General features: G+C 39.2%; 1 long non-coding RNA gene across 2 annotated transcripts; it reads left to right on the top strand.

Moving 5' to 3' along the window:
• Positions 1–106: 106 nt before the first annotated feature.
• LOC138152423 (uncharacterized) lies at positions 107–9,451 on the top strand. 2 transcript variants are annotated; one of them, XR_011166101.1, is made up of 4 exons: positions 107–236; positions 890–943; positions 5,540–5,683; positions 7,964–9,451. It is a non-coding gene; the product is annotated as an uncharacterized lncRNA (long non-coding RNA). The 2 variants fall into 2 exon arrangements; XR_011166100.1 differs by having other exon boundaries at positions 2,432–5,683.
• Positions 9,452–21,128: the final 11,677 nt, after the last annotated feature.

Here is a 21,128-nt window from a genome sequence, read left to right as displayed (position 1 = left end):
CGGGGGCTCCTGGGACAGGCGAGACTAGGAGCGTGTTTGGGGACGGGGAGGTGTGAAAAGCAAACAGGGCCCTGGGTTCGAATCCCCGCCGTTAATTTCTACCTCTCCCTTTAAACAGTCACTTAAGTTTTCTGGGGTTCATTGTCCTCACCTGTAAAATGAGACCCAACTGAACCAGATCCGCAACAGACAAAAATGAAGCTGCCCCTTCCCTCCAGGTGCCTGGGTTTTATGAGGTGAGTTAAATTGCGCACGTACAAGTGTATACAAAATAATACGCTGGTTCCCCCCCCCCCCCCCCGGGGGTGAGGGATGGAGGGATAAGAGAGGGCATGGGGGGAGCTCTGGAAGCTTGGAGTCCGGGGGAGGCAGGAATGAGGAAGCCTCGTGTAGAAGGGAGGACAGCAGAAAACTGAAGGAAACACCGGCTGGAGGAGGAGGAGGAGGAACGAAAAGGGGAGGGAGATGAGGGGAAGAGAGGGGGAGGGAAGGGAAATGAGGGGAAGGGAGGAGGAGGGAGAGTAAGGGCAGTGGAGGACTGCCAGTGCCAGGGTGCTGAATGTTAAAAATTTTATAATTATATAAATTATAATTATATAATTATAAGAACTATTATACCATATACTTCTAATAAGCCTGGAAGGATTGTTTGGGGCCAGGTTGTGAAGGGTTCTTCTTAACTTCTAAGGTTACCTTCTGGCCCTGAATGCTTTAATTTTATGAGGTAAAATTCTTAAATGAATGAATAATGGCTGTACAGAGATCTGGTCATAGATCTCTTGTAGATTTCCTTGTCTTTTCAAGACAAGAGTCTTGTCTGACTCTTCATGACCCTATTTGGGGTTTTCTTGGTCAAGATACTGAAGGAGTTTGCCATTTCCTTTTCCAGGTGAGGAAACTGAAGCCAACAAGTTTAAGTGACTTGCCCAGGATCACACAGCTAGTAAGTATCTGAAGCTGGATTTGAACTTAGGTCTTCTTGACTCTATGCCCATCACCTAGCTGCCTGTTAGGGACCTGTGGCTCCTTATTGCCTACCACATTGAGCATTCAAGAGTTTCTACAACCTGAGGCAACACAGTATAGTGGAAAAGACTAGATGTGGTATCAGAACGCCTGGGTTACAGGCAAAGCCTTGTTACTGAGTGACCTCTCTAGGTCTTAGGTTCCTTCTTTCACAATGAAGAGATCATAGACTACGTGACCTCTAAGGTCCCTGTCAGCTATCTATCAGGTACTGTATTCCCCAACCCACCTGCCCTGATCACTGTCCCAGTAACACACTGGCACTCTTCTTCACTGTACCTTTGCTCACACTTTCTTATACCCAAACTGTTCTCCTCTCCCCTTGCCCTCATCAGTATTTTAATTCCTTGCCATCTTTTTTTTTTTAATTTAAATGCTTTATTAACTGCTGATTTACATCATTCGTTTCTGCCAGATTTTGAGTTACAATTTTTCTCCCCGTTTTACCCCCACCCATCCCCCCAAAACAGCAGTCCCACAGGATATCCCCACCTCCAATCTGCTCTCTCCCATATTTTCTCCCATACCCGTTTCAACTTTTACAGTGGATCTCTATGCCACAGTGCCTGTATATCTTTTTTTCTTAATTACATGTAAGATGATATTAATAATAGTATATATATATATATATACACACACACACACACACACACACACACACACATATATATATATTTGAATATTTGATTTTAAAACTTTCAATTCCAGATTCATTCCCTTCCCCCGCCCTGCCACCCACCCCCACTGGGGGGACAAGCAGTTCAGTATAGGTTGTACATGTGTAGCTAATGCAAAACAAAAACATAGTAGATGTATTGTAAAAGACTGACTATATTTCCCTCCCTCCTATCCCACCTCACACTTGTTCTATTCTCTACTTTGATCCTGTCCCTTTTCAAAAGTGGGTGCTTCCAACTTCCCTCCCCCCCAGCCTGCCCTCCCTTCCATCATCCCCCCTCACATCCCCTTCCCCCCCTATTCTCCTGGAAGGTGAGATCCCCTATTTAGTGTGTATTTCCCTCCCTTCTCAAGCCAGATTCAATAGGAATAAGGTTGACCTATTCCCTTTTGCCTTCCTATTCTTCCCCTCCATTGTAACCATTTTCCCTTGCCTCTTCTGTATGAGATAGTTTGCCCCACTCCGTCTCTCCCCATCTCCTCTCATTATATTCCTCTCACCTCTTAATTTCACCTTTTAAGTATCATCCCTTCCTGTTAAATTGGTCCCGTGCCCTCTATCTATGTATACCTGTAAACGTATATATACACATTCACATATGTATTCATATGCCCGCATACCCTCATATAAAGACATATATATATATATATATATATATATATATTTCTAATCCCTTCAACTACTGAGAAAAGTTTCATAGGTTACAATTATTGTTTTTCCATGTAGGAATGTTAATAGTTCAACTTTGGCCAGGTGGCTCAGCGAGCAAGAGCACTGGCTCCAGTGCCGGGACGACCTGGATCAAATCCGGGCCCAGACACCCAGCACCACACCCAGAAACAACAACTGGCCATGCAACCCCGAACAAGCCACTCAACCCCGATTGCTTCAAAAAAAAAAAAATAGTTCAACTTTGATAAGTTCCTTATGATTTCTTTTCCCTGTTTACCTTCTCATGCTTCTCTTGCTTCTTGTATCTGAATGTCAAATTTTCTATTCAACTCTGGTTTTTTTCAGCAAGAATGCTTGAAAGTCCTGTATTCCACTGAATGACCATATTTTCCCCTGAAACATGATACTCAATTTTGCTGGGTAGGTGACTCTTGGTTTTAATCCCAGCTCCCTTGACCTCCGGAATATCACATTCCAGGCCCTTCGATCCCTCATTGTAGAAGCTGCCAGATCCTGGGTTATCCTGATTGTGTTTCCACAATATTCAAATTGTTTCTTCCTGGCTGCTTGTAATATTCTCTCCTTAATCTGGGAATTCCAGAACCTGGCTATAATATTCCTAGGAGTTTTCTTTTTGGGATCTTTTTCAGGAGGTGATTGGTGGATTCTTTCAACCTCTATTTTGCCCTCTGGTTCTAAAACATCAGGGCAGTTTTCTTTGAGAACTTCCTGGAGGATGCTTTCCAGGCTCTTACTTTGGTCATGGCTCTCAGGCAGTCCAATAATTTTTAAATTATCTCTCCTGGATCTATTTTCCAGGTCAGTGGTTTTTCCCATGAGATATTTCACATTGCCTTCTATTCTTTCATTTGTTTGGATCTGTTTAACAGCATCTTGATTTCTCATAAAGTCATTAGCTTCCATTTGCTCCAATCTAATTCTGAAGCAATGATTCTCCTCAGTGAGCTTTTGAGATTCTTTTTCCATCTGGCAAATTCGACTTTTTAAGGCATTCTTCTCCTCATTGCCTTTTTGAGCCTCCTTTGCCATTTGAGTGAGTCTGTTTTTTAAGGTATTATTTTCTTCAGTCAGGCTGTTGACTCTCATTTCATAATTTTCTTGCATTGTTCTCATTTCTCTTCCCAATTTTTCCTCCACTTCTCTTATCTGTTTCTTAAGGTCCTCTATGGCCTGTAACCAGCTTGTATTTTCCTTTGAAGCATTTGGTGCAGGAGTTCTGACTTCACTGTTTTCCTCCTGTTCCATGCCTTGCTCCTTCTTATCCCCAAAATAGGAGTGTAATGTTGGAATCTTCTGTCTGCTTTGTTTCCTTTGCCTGCTCATTTTGCCACTCCATGATTTGACTTTTGGGCTTTTTGCCACAGTAGGACTCTGCCACCAGACAGGGGAGTTTTCATCCCAAACGCTGGGGTTTTCTCAGCTGCCTGAGGTATTAGATGGGTGCCCTCTCTGAGGTCTCCACACGCTCTGGCAAGCTGGACACACACCCCAGGACCTCCACCCTAGACTGCAATCCAGATCCAAGCAGGTTAAAGCAAGAGCGATGACCCCTCAGACTGGTGCTTGGTCCCCCTACACTCTGCTGGCCAGGAGCTGAAGTCGCCACGTGGTGCTGGCAGGCTGTGCTGGCATCTCAGCAGTTTCTCGCTCCAGGGGTAAAAGCCATGCACTCCCACTTCCTGGTTCCCAAAGTCCAGACTGCACTGGCCTCTCACCTTGTCCTTCGCATCTATGTATTGATAAATCTGGAAACGGCCACAGCTGCTGCTGATCTGGAGTCCCTCTGGCTGGCGGCTGGTCAGGCCTGCCCTGGGGCTAAAGCCTCGGCGTGGGGCTGGGCTAGGCTCCCAGAGCACTGCGCTGGCCGATTCCTGCCGGCCTGCCGGGCTGTCCTCAGCTGGAGGTTAGCTTCTCTGTGTCATTTTGTGGGTTCTGCAGCTCCAAAGTTTGTTTAGAGTCCCTTTTTACATGGATTGGGGAAGGTGGAAGCTGGAGCCGCGGGAAGGTCGTGCTTCTACTCCACCATCTTGGCTCTGCCCCCCCTTGCCATCTTTTTAAAGGTCACATCCCAAAATATCTTTTCCCACCTTTTCATATTCAGTTGTTAGTATGTTGCATCACTTTCATATGTTATTTCATATGTTGCTTACTTGCATATTTCAAATTCCTCTACTAGATTAGTACTTTCTTTACCTCCCTTCTTGCACTTATGTTTTATTTTGTATAATAGTTATTTGTGTATCTCATCTCTCACTCTGTAATATAAATTCCTTCAGAACAGGACTGCCATTTCTTTAAACTTTATATTTCTCCAAAGAGATAACACAGTCCTCCTTATATAAAAGGTAATTAAATTAAATGTTTTCCACTTATTGCTCATGTGACCCTAGACAAGGTGCTTAATCACTCCTAACCTCACTTTCTTTAATTTATAAAACTGATAACAGCTGTAGCTTTGCATACCAGGTAGAAAGCTCACCAAGTCAAGAAGACCTAAGTTCAGTCAAGTCTTGTTTCTGATATATTCCAGCTGTGTGATCTCAGGGAAGTCTCTCAGCCTCTCAGTGCCTCAGCCATTTCTCTTAAAACTCTTAAGTCAGAGGTGAGTTGCTGATAGCTATTAGTGGAGGAAGTTTCCACACCAAATTAAGTATTTACCTCAATATTAATTGACTTCAAACAGACTCTTTTGTACTATTCGGATAACTCATGCCATCGTATCGCCTGCAAGAGCACTTTCTCCAACTCACACATGGATCCCTCAGAAAAGTCTACTCCAAACTCACAGTAATTTGTAGGTCCCAGTCCACTCAAAGTCATAAAGCCTCATCCACTCTGATTAAATTTATTAGTCAAATGAGACTGTTAGCTCAAAGCAGAGCTATTATTTAGATACCATGCTAAGAAAGGAGCAGTTTTTGTAGTAGCAAAGAACTGGAATTAAAGTAGATGTCCAACCATTAGAGTGATGGGGGAGGGGGAGGGGTTTATGGGTGGTGCCAGGGTTGCTTTGAATGAATATGTATAAGCTTGATATTGGGATTACCGTATAAGGCCATAAATGTAAGACTGCGTTGTGATTGGCTTAGATTTGGTACCATATAAGGCCATAAATGTAAGACTGCGTTGTGATTGGCTTAGATTTGGTATATAAGCTCTCGCGTGAAAGAGCTCGCGGGCTTACCATGTAATCGCAGAAGAATAAACCACCCCGCTTCATTCCTCCGCCTTCTGTCTGGTGTTTTTCCCCGTGAGGGGCCGGTGACGACCGAAGACCCAGGATGGGTAAGTGAGAGGGCCGTGGGGCTAGTCGCCGGGATCTGTTGCAGGGGAATCACTCCCCCAACATTAGAGGAAACCAAATTAATGGTACATGTATCATATTGTGTCATAGGAAATAATGACTATGAAGGATTCAGAGAAACATAGTTACACGTATATGATATGATACAAAGCAAAGTGAACAGAACCGAGAAAACAATATGGACAATAACTACAACAATATAAATTTTAAAAATGAAATTTAATGACGTGTAACTGTTATGACCAAGTGTTTCACCAAAGATGAAGAAGAGAAAGAGGAAGACAGTGACCTGACAGTGTATAGTAGAGACCTGGAGTCAGGAGAACTTTGTTGGAGTCCTTACTCTTACAGTTAATCCATTGGCCTTCAGCAAGTTACCTAACCACTGTAAGCCTGTTTCCTTGCTTGTAAAGTGGAGATAGTAATACTTGCACTGCCTACCTTGCAACCTTGTTGGAAAGTGCTGTACAAATGTAAGCTGTTATAACTTGCTATAACTAGTTAAACTTATTTTTAACAGATTTTAGCAGTATTGAGGCAATAATTATCTTTTATGCTGTGTGACTGATTGCTTCAAACATTCTAAACTCACATTGTGTGACCTATTTCCCTTTTACTCTGTATTAGTAGGAGATTTCAATCTCATGAGAATCATTAATTTCTCATCGCTAACACCACTGTCAGGATAGTCTATGTGTTATTTAATCAGACATCAGGCGCAAGTTTGTCTGAATTGGCTACAGACAATACCTTAGTGTGGTTTCATAAACTTAAAAACAATTAATGCCCTACCCTTTTCAGAGCCTAACAAAGGAAGGTCAAAGGCTTTCCATGGCTGCCATCCAAACTCAAAGTTTCAAAGCTGCTTGTCTCCATCAGTCCTATCCCAAAGAACTTCAAAGTTCCTTCCTCCTGCAAAGTCTAGCCAAGCCATGAGTCTTGCAAAGGTGACCACAAGCCAACTCCGTTATCTGTAGAAGCCAAATGGAGCTATAGTCTAAATCCTGTAATTCTGCTGCCATGGATACCACATCCATTCTTTATCTGGGAGAGCTGCCAACCGATACTCAAGGATATCATAATGACATCACCAATTGATATTTATTTTTCAGGCAGTGGAAAGTGTGGGGAGGGAAGAGCAGGCTAGAGAGAAGGGACCACTGCAGATATTCCATCACCAACTAAGTTCTTTCACTTCCCCCTTCAATCAAACTGTACTAAGATCAATTGCCTGCCTCATCCTTTCTAGTGGTGACTGTTATTCAACAAAAACTTAATTGATATATATTAAATCCCAATAGTGCGAGGCACTAGAAGCTATGGAAGCTACCTCCCTTTAATTAGAGAATATAAGGATTAAGATATAATTAATTAAATATAATTAAGAATGTAAGAGAATATATGAGAATCAGAGAATATAAAGATTAACATGAACTTCAGGAGCTCAGGTAATTAATTTCCATATCTCCAATTCAATTTTCCCAAAAATGTGCTGTTTGGCTTACTAAATTTACTAAATTCCCTACAGAGAATGAATTTTAGATGTCCATCAGTGGTAGAAATTGATAAGAGGGCATAGATTTTAGCCATATTAAGAAGTAGAATAAACTGAATAATTGATTGGAAATAAAAGGTGAAAGAGGGAAAAGTCAAATGTTTTCAAACTTGGGAAACTAGGTAAATGGTGTATGGTCACAGATAAATAGTGAAATCAGTAGGAAGAACATGTTTGGGAAAAAGATAAACTTGACTTCGGACATGTTAAATCTGAGTTACTAGTGGGTAATCGATAGCAAATGTTTATCAGAAAATGGACAATGGTGAGATTTATAGCTGAAAGAGAATTTAGAGATCATATAAGTTTCTCATCCTACAGATGAGAACTCATCCTTTAAGAGGTTAAATGATTTACCCAAAATTGCACAGCCAGATGTAGGTCTAAAACTCAAGAAAGAAGTCAGCAGTAGAAATATAAATTTCATAATCATCCACCAGTAGGTAGTAGACATTTGGGGAATAAATTAGTCTGTAAAGGGAGATGGCATAGAGAGAAAAGAGATGACCAAGGAGCCTTGGGGAGCATCTACTTTTGCGGTATGTTATAAGCCAGAAAAGGAGACTCAGAAAATGTAGGGAGGGAGGCCTATTCTGAAACTAGAAGAAAGGAGAAAGGCTTCAAAAACTCTTCTTGACAGACCTAGATGATGATTGGATTGACTATCAGAGGGAATTTAATTCTTTTGTTATCTGAATCCATTTAGGATCTCTTCACATTGAAATATTTCACCTTGCTGCTTTTGGCTGACTCCCAGCTCCTGGGTGGAGAAGATGCAGCTTTTTTGAGTTGCCCTGAATCTGGTTTCATCTGACAGTCAGCCACCCCACACCATCCAGGCTGAGCCTCCACCTTCATTGCCACCATGCCACCCAAGTTTGACCCTAATAAAATTAAAGTCTTGTTTTTAAGGTGATCTGGTGGTGAATATTAGTGCCACATCTGCTCTGACCCCTAAAATTGGTTCCTTGGGTTTGTCTTCCAGAAAGATTGGTGATGACATTGCCAAGACTACTGGTGACAGGAAAGGCCTAAGGATCACAGTAACACTTACCATTCAGAACACAGAGGCATAGATTGAGGTTGTGCCTTCTGCCTCTGCCTCGATCTTCAAAGTCCTAAAGAAATTTCCTTGGGATAGAAAGGAACAGAAATATATTAAACACAAGGAAAAGAGCAGTCTCAATGTGGTCATCAACATTGCTTGGCAGATGAGGTACTGATATCTGGCAAGAGTCTGCCCAGTTAAGCCCAGTCTGTTCAGAGCTACCGACAGAGCTGCAGCATTGATGGCATATATCCTGATAATGTCGTTGATGACATCAGTAGTGGTACTTTGGAATGTCCAGCCAATAGAAGCTACCAAGGAGACTTGCAATAAATTTACATTTAACCACAGACAAAGGCCCTTTATTTTGCCAACTAGAAAATTTTTGTATAAGAAGCCACTATGCATTCTGGGAAATAACTACTCTGTTAATTTTTTTTTTTTTTTTTGCAGGGGGAAGGCAGGGCAGTTTGGGTTAAGTTACTTGCCCAAGGTTACACGGCTAGTAAGCGTTAAATGTCTGAGACTGGATTTGAGCTTAGGTCCTCCTGACTCCAAGGGCAGGTGCTCTACTCACACTTAATTTCTTTAGTCCTTTGCTCTGCAACAACATGCAGCTACTTTGCAGCTCATTTTTGGGAGGGCAGGGGAGAGAATTAGAAGAGCAGAGAAGTTGTTGAAGCATTTTAGCCTTGGGATTATAAATTTAGAGAAGACTGGTTGGTCAAACCAACATTGCCCCAGGCTTGAGTAGACTTTGTAATCTTTGCAGACTGTTAGGAAAGAGCCTTTCCAAGGGTGGGGAACTTTTGGCTTCATATGGCCAAAGGTTCCCCATCCCTGAATCCAGTTGCCTTGGAAACTTTGGCTATGAGATTTTGGGGGGCGAGGATCTCCTTAATACAAACTCAGGATAGTTCAGATAATGGCAATAGTAGCTGGGATTCAAGGATCAAGAAATTGAGAAGAGAGGTTCTAAAGAATAACCCTCCGCTCAAGATTATCACATAAATAGTATGAGTTTGTGGTATACTATGTGGCCGTGACTACTACACAATACATGACCAAGATTGTATAAAAATTTTGTTTTGTATTATTGATAATAAACTCCTGCACTGGGGACCTTTACCACTTTATCCTTGCTTTTCTTCCTTTTGTATCTTGTCTTCCCCCATTACATTATAAGCTCCTTGAGAACAGGGGCTATTTTTTCCTTTCTTTTTATCCCCAGTACAGTATCTGGCGCAGTAGGTACTTAATAAATTTTTATTGACTGACTGATCCTACAATTGTCACTTTTAGTAGATTAATTTAGGCCTTTATTCCTAGAGTTTTATCATTACAGGTCTTTAAACATTACTTTTCATCTTCATTCTGGAAATCCATGTCTTTTAGCATGCTAAAAAATCCTCAGTGGTTCCAGGTGGCTTTTAGGATAAAACACAAAATCCTTAGTCTGGCTTGAAAGGTCTACACTTTTTTTTATTTGTACTAATTTGTGCCTAAACTTTAAACAAAGAGCCCTTTCGGGATCCCCTCTTACAATATTTCTTAAGTTAAAAATCAACATCTGTTCTTTATCTGAATAAACATTGATGAGCTGCCAATACATCCTTTTAACAGCTAATCTTTTCAGAGAAAAGGGTGATGAAGGGAAGCCATAATCAGGTGCACCTCCCAGTTTCTTACAATAATTTTTAATAAGTTTTTATTTTTAAAAACCTATTTTTTCTCCCACATCTCCCTGAAAAAGAAAAAACCACGTAACAAATATGAATAGCCTTACAGTCATTTAAACTTTAGTCTTCTTACCTCTTGAGATCAGCTAGAAATCTCACCTATGATGCTACCTTGGGCAAGTCACTAAATTTCATTGTCTTAGTTTCCTCCTCTATATAATGAAGATGTTGGACTAGAGGACCTACCTGTAAGGTCCCTTCCAATTTTAAATTTATGATTCTATGGTCTGGGTTCAACTCTCAGTTCTGCTACAACCTGTGTGACACTGGGCAAAGTCACATCACTTCTCTTGACCTCTTATTTCTCGTGTTATGGTTTCCACCCATAAAATAAGAGGATTGGACTAAATGATCTCTTAAGTTCCCTTACAATTTAGTCCCTTGATCTTAAAATCAAATCTTTAAAAGGATTTACCAAACAATAAGGGAGAGCAAATAGTATATAAATTCTGAATTCATTGAGTGTCTGTGCTGTAGGGAACCCTAGAGATCAATTCCAAACTCTTCATATTGTCTGTGGAAAAAGGGAGACTCAAAATTTTTGAGTTAAGTGACTTGTCCAAGGTCTCACAAATTTTATCAGCAGAATCAAAACTAGAACCCAGAGTTTCTACCTCTAAGTTTATACTGTATAATGCTGCACAAACCATATATTAGGTAAGAATATAATCTTGAAAATTTATGTTAAATAATATTTTGAGGACCTTTGTAATGCTAAAGCATATTTGTAATTCAAATGGCTGTCCCCTTGTTTATTCATTTTCTTTCTATTCATATATAATAATTTATGCAGTATTTCTTTTAGTGAGACAATACTTAAAATCTCTGCAATTAGAAGAGTTAGAATCATGTGCTCTAGACTTAATGAGGAGCTTATTAAGCACACAACTGGGTATGAAAGGGAGATGAAAGATTCAATGAATCCCTCAATTATTGTCTCCACATTCCACCATCTGATTCCTATTCTTCAAGAGGAAAATATTGCACAAACTACATATCTGCTTAGATACAGAGAAAGCTGTTCTGCCATAGTTATCCCCTAAAATACCCATTTTCTACATTGCATCATATCATTAACAACAGATAGTCTGTTCAGGTCATGAAAATTCAAAATCTCATTTGTACTTTCTGTTGTCCAGCCTATTAGTGGAATATTGTTTTCAGTTCTCAAGCAAGCAACATTTTGAAAGGACATTGATTAATTTTATTTGTCCAGAGGGGGATAGCAAGGAAGGTAATGGGCCTAGAAACCATATCCTGTGTAGAATAGTTGAAAGACCTTCGGATAGAAGCAGCTAGGTGGCACAGTGGATAGAGCACCAGTACACCAGTCCTGGAGTCAGGAAGACCTGAATTCAAATATGACCTCAGACACTAGCCGTGTCACCCTGGACAAGTCACTTAACCCCATTTACACAGCCTCTGGAAAAAAGCAAGCTAGGGATCTTAACTAGAGAGAAATAATGGAAGGCATGATCCTTGCTTTCCAATATTTAAAAAGCTCTCTTGTAGAAGACAACAGATACTTTATGTTACTTCAGAACACAGACTAGAACTAATGAATAGAAATTATAAGGGAACAGGTTTTGGTTTATCATATGGAATGCCATTATAACAAAGAGAATAGTTCAACAGTGGAATAGCCTGCCTTGTAAGTTAGTCATTTCCCTTCCCTCACTAGTGGTATTTTTTTTTTTTTGAGCAACAATGATTTTTAAATTAAAATTTATGGGTTTTTTTTTTTAGTTTACATCATTCATTTCCACAAGATTTTGAATTACAGATTTTCTCCCCATCTTTCCCCTACCTACCACCCGAAAACAGCGATCCCACTGTATACCCCCTCCCCCAATATGCTCTCTTCTATATCCTCCCCCATTCCCCCTCTGACTTTCCCTCACTAGTGGTATTTAAACAGTCTAGAAGACCATTTTACAGGAATCCAGAAGGAATTATTTGCTGAGTGGGAAACTGAACCTGATGATCTAACTCCAAGTTCTTACAAATTTAAAATTCGGTGGTTTTAAGGTAAAATATAGTTGTGTGTGTGTTTCTGTGTATCCATTTGTGGAGGCAGTTTCTATAAAGGCAAATGATACTCTTTGCTTAGAATAATCTACATTTGCAATTACTTAATATAATGCTTCCACAAAACTCATACTTTGATGTCTCCTGGTGCAATGGAGGTAAGCATAGGTGCTTGAAGGTTCTGACAACAAAACATCAACTGTGGCAGATTATACTGTGCTGGAAAGACTCCAGTTGCTATCCCAGTGACAGACCAAACCAAATAAGGAGATCATTACCTGTAGGCTGGCTGCTGATGAATGTTCATGGAACCCTATGAATAAGAGAAAAATATGAAATACCCCTTGATCTTGTTCCTCCCTCTTCTGACCCTACAGTGATGGTGAAAGTGGTGGAAAAAAGGGAAGAAGATGCTAAGAATAATGAAGGTTTTAGACCATCTCTAAACATTAACAGTTGTTCCTCTACATAGAAGATTCTTGTAAAAGGAGCCCTTTCCCCTAGCATGCTCAGTCACCATTCATTTGAGGATGGGCAAACATTCTCTGTCTGCTCTTGGGAGACAACATGGAAACTTTGGAGGTTGGCCTCTTTCTTGCTAAGATTCTTCTGATTAGTCTGGAGTCAAGAAGGCTCATGTTCCTGAGTTCAAATTTGACCTCAGACATTAACTAGCCATGTGAACCTGGGCAAGTTACCTAACCCTGTTTGCTTCAGTTTCTTCTGTAAAATGGTCAAGAGAAGGAAATGGCAAGCCACTCCAGTATCTTTGTCAAGAAAATCCCAAATGGGATCGTGAAGAGTCAGACATGACTGAAACAGCTGAACAACAACAACATAGCTTTCCAGGCAGTAAGATGTAGCACAACTGCTGGGTGAGGAAAGGATAAAGCCCTCTCTCTGCCCTCGTGTCATGATGATTATACCCCAATGGCTTTTAGGGCCTGGGCCTTCACGAGCATAGCCAAGGCCAGGGGACTCTAGATAGCTTCCCTCTTTTCCTTCCTTTGAGCAAGTAGCCAGTTAGCTTGAAAGGTCTAAAGGTCTGTGAACATTTGCAACATTGTCTAACTGAGCAGATGTAGTTTTTTAAGTGACCCCAAGTTTCTCTTTGATTTGATTTTTCTTCAAAATCCTCTCTTTCTAACACCACTATTTTTCTGCTGGAGAGGCTATTCTGCTGGAATGGCTTTCCAAGCTATTCATTTCAAGATGTAATGAGGAATTGTGAAGAAGAATCAGAGTAAAGCAAACCATTGACAAAATGTGATCAAGTGAGCAAGTCATATAGCAAGAACCGCCAGGGTGTTTTTCTGGTATCTTAGTGATGTTAAGAGAAAATGAGGAAGGTCCACAGCATGTGGGGCAGTCCCTCTTCTGGTAAAGAAAGGACACAGACAAGACACACAAAATAGGTAAGCATGGGGGTATTATGAATGAATGAATGATCAATTATTAAATGCTTACTATGTTGCCAGCACTGTGATAAGTGGTGTGGATACACATAGAAAAAGAAGACAGTCTGTGCTCTCCAAGAGTTCATGCTCTAATTGGCACTACACATGAGGGGTTCAGCTTTAGGGATGATGGGAAGGCCTGGAGGCTCTAAAGGTTCTGCAGCAAGGTGAATGGCAAGGTCCAAAAGTCCTCCATTTTTTTTGGAAGGGCCCAAATCAGTAATTCCTTACTCTCCAAACTTTGCCACCTTGTTTCCAATGCCTTCTCCTTCTACCCACTGTGACCTCCTATTAATGAATTCCTCCTGGAACATCTATTTTGAGGATGGACTCAAACATCCTTCTTTCTATATATTTAGCAACCATACTCTCATGCAGGAGCATCGCCTACCCTTTTCATATTTGTGATATCTTCTTTCATTAACATGAAAGCTCCTTAAGGGCAAGGACTGTCTTTTCTTTTGGCTTGTATTTGTATTACCAGAGTTTAGTACAGAACCTGACACATAGTAAACAATAAATATTTATTGACTTGATGTGACTTAGGTTATACTGGGTTGGTGGCCCTGCAGAATGGGAACAGACTAGGCCACCATCCTTGGGGAGAGGGGGAATGGGCTTAAGGGGTCAGAGTGGGGCAATATTCCATGTTCTTTCCAACAGGAGTGGGAATAGATAAATCAGTGTGCAGTCAGGGCCTAGAGGAAGGGCTCATTGGAAAGAAGGTTGGAGGGTAGGATCTGGGCTACATAGGGTGGAGGAAAAGGAAGTTTTCACAAAAGGAAAAATCACATCAGTAAGATCATAGCTCCATTTGAGCATCTAAGCATTCTTTTGGTGATGCTATACAACTGCAAATCATGAAATACTGCAGTTTCTGAGGAATCAAAATTGAGGATCACACAAAAGGGCAATGGAGAGACTTGTAGGCATCAGTGGGAGGTAGCATATTACAAGTTATAACTTTCAGACACAAAGCATTGTAAAAGATTTCATCAAAGGTATGTGTAACCAGAAAAGGAAGCGAATTGTTTCACTTTGGCTTTCATTTTCTCATGTCCCTTATCCTCTGGACCATGTAACTGGAGTGAGGGATAACAGACAGATAGTTCTCATGATCTTGTGGTACCCATGAATCATCAAGAAATCAAGAGGAAGTCCCTTAACACATTGAATGGACTCCCTATGGAGGATTTATTGTAGGACATGGAAGAGTGACACAGGATAAGAAGGCATTGATAGGTTGCACTGTTAAAGAGAGCAACCAAATTAATTAGATCATAGATCCATTGAAGTATTAATAACAATAACTAGCATTTATATAACACTAAAGTTTGCAAAATGCATTACACTGACAACGCAGGGAGGTAGGAGCTTTTATTTTCCCTATTTTATAGATGAAGCATTAGTATATATGTGCTGTGTCACATTGAGTCCTCATGAAGTAAAAATGTGATCTAGGGTGGTAACTATGTATATTGTGAAGAGGAGAAGTAAACAAGTGATATTGTGGTGGCAAAAATGATAAGATTTGGGAGCTTACTGGATATATGAAATGAGTAATGACACCAAGGTTGTGAACCTAGGTGACTGACGGTTGAATAGGCAGGTTAGGCAAAAGAATGGATCATAGATGGAACAATAATAACGTCTGATTTGAGTTTGAAAAACATAAGTTTGAAATAGCTAATGGACTACTAGTTCAAAATGTCTAAGAGGAAGTGTGTGATATAGGACTAGAGATCAGGAGAGAGACTAAGGTTGGCTATACAGATGTAAATATCAACTACATGAAGATGATAATTGAACCAAAAGAAATTGGTGAGATCACCAAGTGAGGGAGCGTAGAGAAAAAAGAGATGAGGGCTTAAGATAGAGTATTGGGTTATATCCACAGTTAATGGGAATGAAGGACCTGATTAATACTTAGAAGGAACAATCAGATAGCTAGGAAGAGAACCAAGAGAAAACGAAGCTATGAAAACCAAGAAAGAAAAGAGTAAAGAGAAGAGAGACCAACAATGCCAATGATACAGAGAGGTTAAAATGGATGATGCTTAATAAAAAGCTATTAGATTTTACAATTAAGAGATCATGATGGTACTAAATTATCCTTAAGAGGACAATGCCCCATAGAAAATATCAAGTAGGTTTCATGTGTTATGTAATATTTCCTATGTTCTCATTTTCTAATGATTTTCAGAAGTAACTACTATAAAGTAAATCCCATAAGGATTTGTTCCCTCCTCCCTCTAAAAACATACTTTTTCAATGTCATATCAGAGGGCAGGAAACAGTATGCTCTTGAAAAACCAATTAGCCATACATTTATGCTTGTCTAAAAAATATTTTTACTTTGTATCAAATTTTTTATTTAGATAGGTGGAACAATAAGACATTCATTTATTTGCAATTCTGTGAACTTTTTCTCCTTATATAACCTTTGAAGTCCTTGTGACAGCATTTAAAGCTGGCTTAGTGTTGTGTCCTTGGTCACACTTGTGTTATATAATGAATTAATTCCTCATCAGCACCACAGAATCATGGAATTCTCAGATCTTATTGGATCACTCTTCAGACCTGAAAACTCTTCAGACCTTGTATCTTTCTCCTAGACCTCTTTTAATCTCTCATTACCCATCAATTTACCGTAACTAAACCTTTTAATTTTCTCTATTACAATATCTTTATTCATCTGCTTGTTGAACTCATTACAACCCCTGATGAATTTCATAGCTAAGTGTACAGCTTTCTTTTTCTATTTGGGAGAAAGACACCGATAGAGAATAGATTATGAATGTTCTCTATATTTACAGCTGAGTATAACAGATTGGTAGCTACCCTGTGGCTACCTGCTATTCCCCAGAAATCAGGAAGTTCTGAGATAAGATGTACACATGTTATACCACCATGTGTCCATGATATTATCACTTCCTGATGCTAAGTTGCCAAGGAAGTAGACTTCTTGACTCTTATTTTCATTCACTTAGTATTTTCCCTAGTCAATATAACCCTCCCCATTACATTAATTTCCCAATGAGTCTTCACATGTCCAAGTCATTTAACCTTTTGGTCCATTGACCAACTAGCGAATTCACTGCAAAGAAGAAATTGACACATCTGACTGAACTATATTCTAGGGTACTGAAGGAATTATTAGTGATTGGTTGTTGAACTGCTTTCCTATAGTAGAAAAAGTTTTGGACATGGAGTCAGGGGACCTTTGACTCTTCCTTCTGATGCTTACTACCTATGTGACCTTGGGCAAGTCCATGTCTGAACCTCAATTTCTTTATTTTTAAAATGAGGTGGTTAGTAATGTCCTCTATGGTCTCTTCCAACTCTAAATCTATATTCCTGTGATCCATTTAAAGATTGGGGATACTAGAGGAACTCCAGAATTAGAGAAGGGGAAACACTTCAATGAGGAGAAGGAATTGGAGCCTATAAACTATACACCAGTGGTCTTGACTTCTATTCTTTGCTAAATTCTAGATCACATTATTAAAGGGATAGGTTTTTTTGTCACAAAGTGAACATGACTTTGTGAAAGACAAGACATATCACGTTACTTCATTTCTCTCTTTTTTTCAAACAGTCACTAGACTATTATAGGAAATAACTACCGGTAGTTACTTATGTGGGAGTCATTCCCAAATTAACTGTTTGTGTATAGCTATGCCATCAACTTGTTAGAGCAAAGATCAGAATCAATATAAAACTGGAATAATAAAAATGATAGAAATATAAGGCTGTTAAAATAACTCCAGTGTAATCTGTTTTTACAAGGTGCTGATGCCAAAAAATGAAAAATGGATGGAGGAACAAACATTGACTGTTATTAAAGTTATTTTCTAGAGAAATTCAATACAAACACATACAAGCATATATGTATACATATATACTTACACATATATTGCCATAATAAAGAGATGAAGATAGCCTGGAAGGTACCTCAGTCAGTAAATGTTTGATCACCTTGTCAAGGACAATACCATTTTAGAATACAAACACATTTTAAAAGCTTTCAGGGAAGGGGAGTAAAATATCATGAGCAATATAACTGCATAAAGCAATGGAAAACAGTAGAGGGAAATCAAGCTTAAAGTTTGATGACAGATCCTAATTGTTATCCCAAAAGATTTCTTAAAATGTAATTGAAATACAACAAAGATTGAAAGATTTTTTTTCATAAAAAATATCACCTAGGAAAGTGGAGCCACTGCTTTTGTTCTCTGACTTCATAGTCCTAGATATACCCAACCCGAGATAGCAGAATATAGCAAAAAAATAGTGGAAAATTTACTGGAATAGACCAGATATACAAAGAAGAGTACCATGCTAAGAGCAGCATAATTTTGAAATTATGAGTGATCATTTCTCAAGATATATGAAAGAAAAAAAAGACACCAAAGGACTATGGGAAAAAGAACTCAGATCTTACTACATTCAATAAAAAGGGACTGAGAATATAGATAAATAAAACTTCATAGGTTTATTTTCTATCCCTACAAAGATTTTATGAGAATAATCTATGTATGCATAGAGGGCATCCTTGATAAAAAGATGAGAATAGAACAAGTAGCCTCTCTGAAGTGATTTTCAACAGCAGATCACATATTTTTAGTAATACAATTGGCTGAAAGCTGTAGACCATACAAGATCCCTTTGTATTTATCATTAAAAAATATAAATAAAAAAAATATTTTGTTAAGTAGAGCAGAATGTCTCTTTAAAGACACTACTGCAACAAGATAGTCCAATTCATAAAGCATAATCATATAAGAAATCCTTGAAGGATGTAAAAATAGAAATCACTTTTATTTTTCAACAGCTCTCTGATCAATAATATCAAGCAAGGCATACAACAAGGAGACAAAGTTATGTGACACGCTCATGGAGGATTGTCCATTGCACAGTCTGAATGGAATAGAGACTCTCCTCCTACCTGTCTGTCTGACTGCTCCATCTCAGTCTCCTTTGTTGGATCTTTGTCTAGATCACACCCTCCAAAAGTGAGTTCCCCTTAGGGCTTTGTCCAGTTTTCCCTCCTCTGTGTTCCCTCTCTACTATTGTACTTGGTGACCTCATCAGCTCCCATGGTTTCAATTATTATCTCTATTCTGATGATTCTCAGACCTACTTATCTACCTATCGCCTGACCATATCCAACTTCATATCCAATTGCTTATTTGACATCTCAAACTGACTGTCCCATAGGCATATTAAAGTCAACAGGTCCAAAACTGAACTCATTGTTTTCCCCCAAACACTCCTCAGTTCCAAGCTTCTCTATTACTGTCAAGGACACCACCTTTCTCTCAATCACTCAGGCTTGCTATATAGGTATCATTCTTGACTCTTCACTCTCTCTCATCCTTATGACCTATTGACATAGCCTGCTGGTTGGTCTCTCTGTCTCAGGTTTCTTCTCATTCAGCTATCAAATTAATTTTTCTGAAGCCTAGATCTGCCTGTCACTCTTACTCCACTATTTAATAAACTCCAATGATTTCCCATCACCTCTAAGATGAAATATTAAATCCTATATTTGGCATTCAAAGCCTTTCATAATATGGCCCCTTCCTACCTTTCCAGTCTTATTCCCTAGCCCCATCCCCCTTACATACTCTGCAGTATAGTATCAGTGTACTCCTTGCTGTTTCTCCCATACATACACTCCATATCCCTTCTCCAAATATTTTCACTGGATATTCCTCATGCCTAGAATATGCTCCCTCCTTATCTCCACCTTCTGGCTTCCCTGACTTCTTTCAAATACCAGTTAAAATTGCACATTCTATGAAAATTCTTTGTTGATCCCCTTTAATGCTAGTGCCTTCCTTCTATTGACGGTCTCCTGTATATGTCGGTATCCTGTATATGTCCTGTTTGTATATAGCTTTTTCACGTTTTATCCCCCATTAGACTGTACATTCCTCAAGGGTGGAGACTATCTAATGATGGCCATTTCTGGGGTGAGAATGGAGAGGGAAGAGGAAAAAAAATTTACATGATAACTTTATTATATATTTAAAAGGAATAACAAGTTTTTTGTTATATATAATATATGTTATACACAATGAATTTACTATAGTATTTTATGGAAATGCTTGTTTTATTCCATAAATTAAAAATAAAATAGATAATTAAAAATAAGTGGGAACAGAATTGTGGAACAGTAAGAATACTAATGTGTAAAGTTTGCATTTTATTTTAAAGATAATAAAGAGATGAATCTTTTCAAGCAAAAAAAAAGAGGGTAAATTATCTTGTCTTTCTTTGTATTCCCAGTTCTTAGCACTGTGCCTGCCATGCTAAGCACATGATAGGTATTTACTAAATGCTTATTGATTGACTTAATGACTGATTGATTATAGATAAAGAACTTTTCCAGATGTTCCTTTCTCAGAATGTCATTATGCTAACTAACCACAAAAGGTAAAAAAAGAACCAAGTGAACAAAAAATTCCTATTCTCATCAATATCACAAACCATTGAATAGTCAGCCCACAAAGTCTATCCATTTTTACCTAGATCCTGGACAGGCATTGAAAATGGACAATGAAGTGGGCCCAAAATTGAATAGGAGGAAGAGATTATAAAATAGTACAGTTTATCACTGATTCCAACCTTTATCCTGAAACAAAGACCCATCTTTTAAATACCAACATTCTTTCAGTGTTGTTGTAAGACTTCAAGTCATGGAAAACCACAATCTCCCAAGAATCGAAGTTAAGTATCACACAAAAACAATGGAGAGTCATGTAGTGAACAGGAATAGGTTGCAACACATTACAACCAAAGACTTGTGCAGAAGTAGCATTGTGGATTGGTTCAATGTTCAGACCCCAACAATAGTCATTAGTTACTCAAGGAATAATTACAAAGGAGGTCTTGAGTGGAGTGCCCCAGGTATCTATGCTTGGCTCTGTGCTACTGAACATTTTTATTAGTGACCTGAGTTAGACAGGATTGGTATACTCACTAAATTTGCAAATTACACAAACCTGAGAGGAAAAACTATAGTACTAGGCACAAGATTTTTAGTCAAGAAGATTTTTATGGTCTAGACTAGGGGTTGGCAAACTACAGACTGCAAATCGAATCCATCCTACCACCTGTTTTGTATGGCCTGCAAGATAAAAATTGTTTCTTTGAACACTGAGCCAAGTCTAATAAGGTGAAACATACTTCATTATTTCAGAAGATCCTTTGATGAATTTGTGAGCACAACTGCCCTTAAAGGGAGCACAGCTGTCAAAGGCATGGACCACAGCCCATAAATACCAACTTGTGGGCAATTCTTATTTGAATGATGCTGTTAATCTTCTGAGAAGAGCATTAGGGAGTTCACCCAATGTGCTAAAAGATATTTCCTCTAGGGATGTCTAGGCAGTGCGGTGAATAGAGCACTGGCCCTGGAGTCAGGAGGACCTGAGTTCAAATCCAGCCTCAGACACTTAGCATTTACTAGCTGTGTGACCTTGGGCAAGTCACTTAACCCCAATTGCCCTGCCTTCCTCCCTCCAAAAAACCAAAAAAAAAAAAAAGATATTTCCTCTAGATCTCTTGAGATTTCATGCATACCATGGAAGG

Source organism: Petaurus breviceps, unplaced genomic scaffold (assembly GCF_028583685.1).
Source record: "Petaurus breviceps papuanus isolate PSGF00001 unplaced genomic scaffold, PetGlider_PUasm1.0 151, whole genome shotgun sequence".
NCBI classification, from domain to species: Eukaryota; Metazoa; Chordata; class Mammalia; order Diprotodontia; family Petauridae; genus Petaurus; species Petaurus breviceps.
Note: the sequence above shows the minus strand (reverse complement) of the source record. Positions and strands in the feature narration are given on the sequence as shown.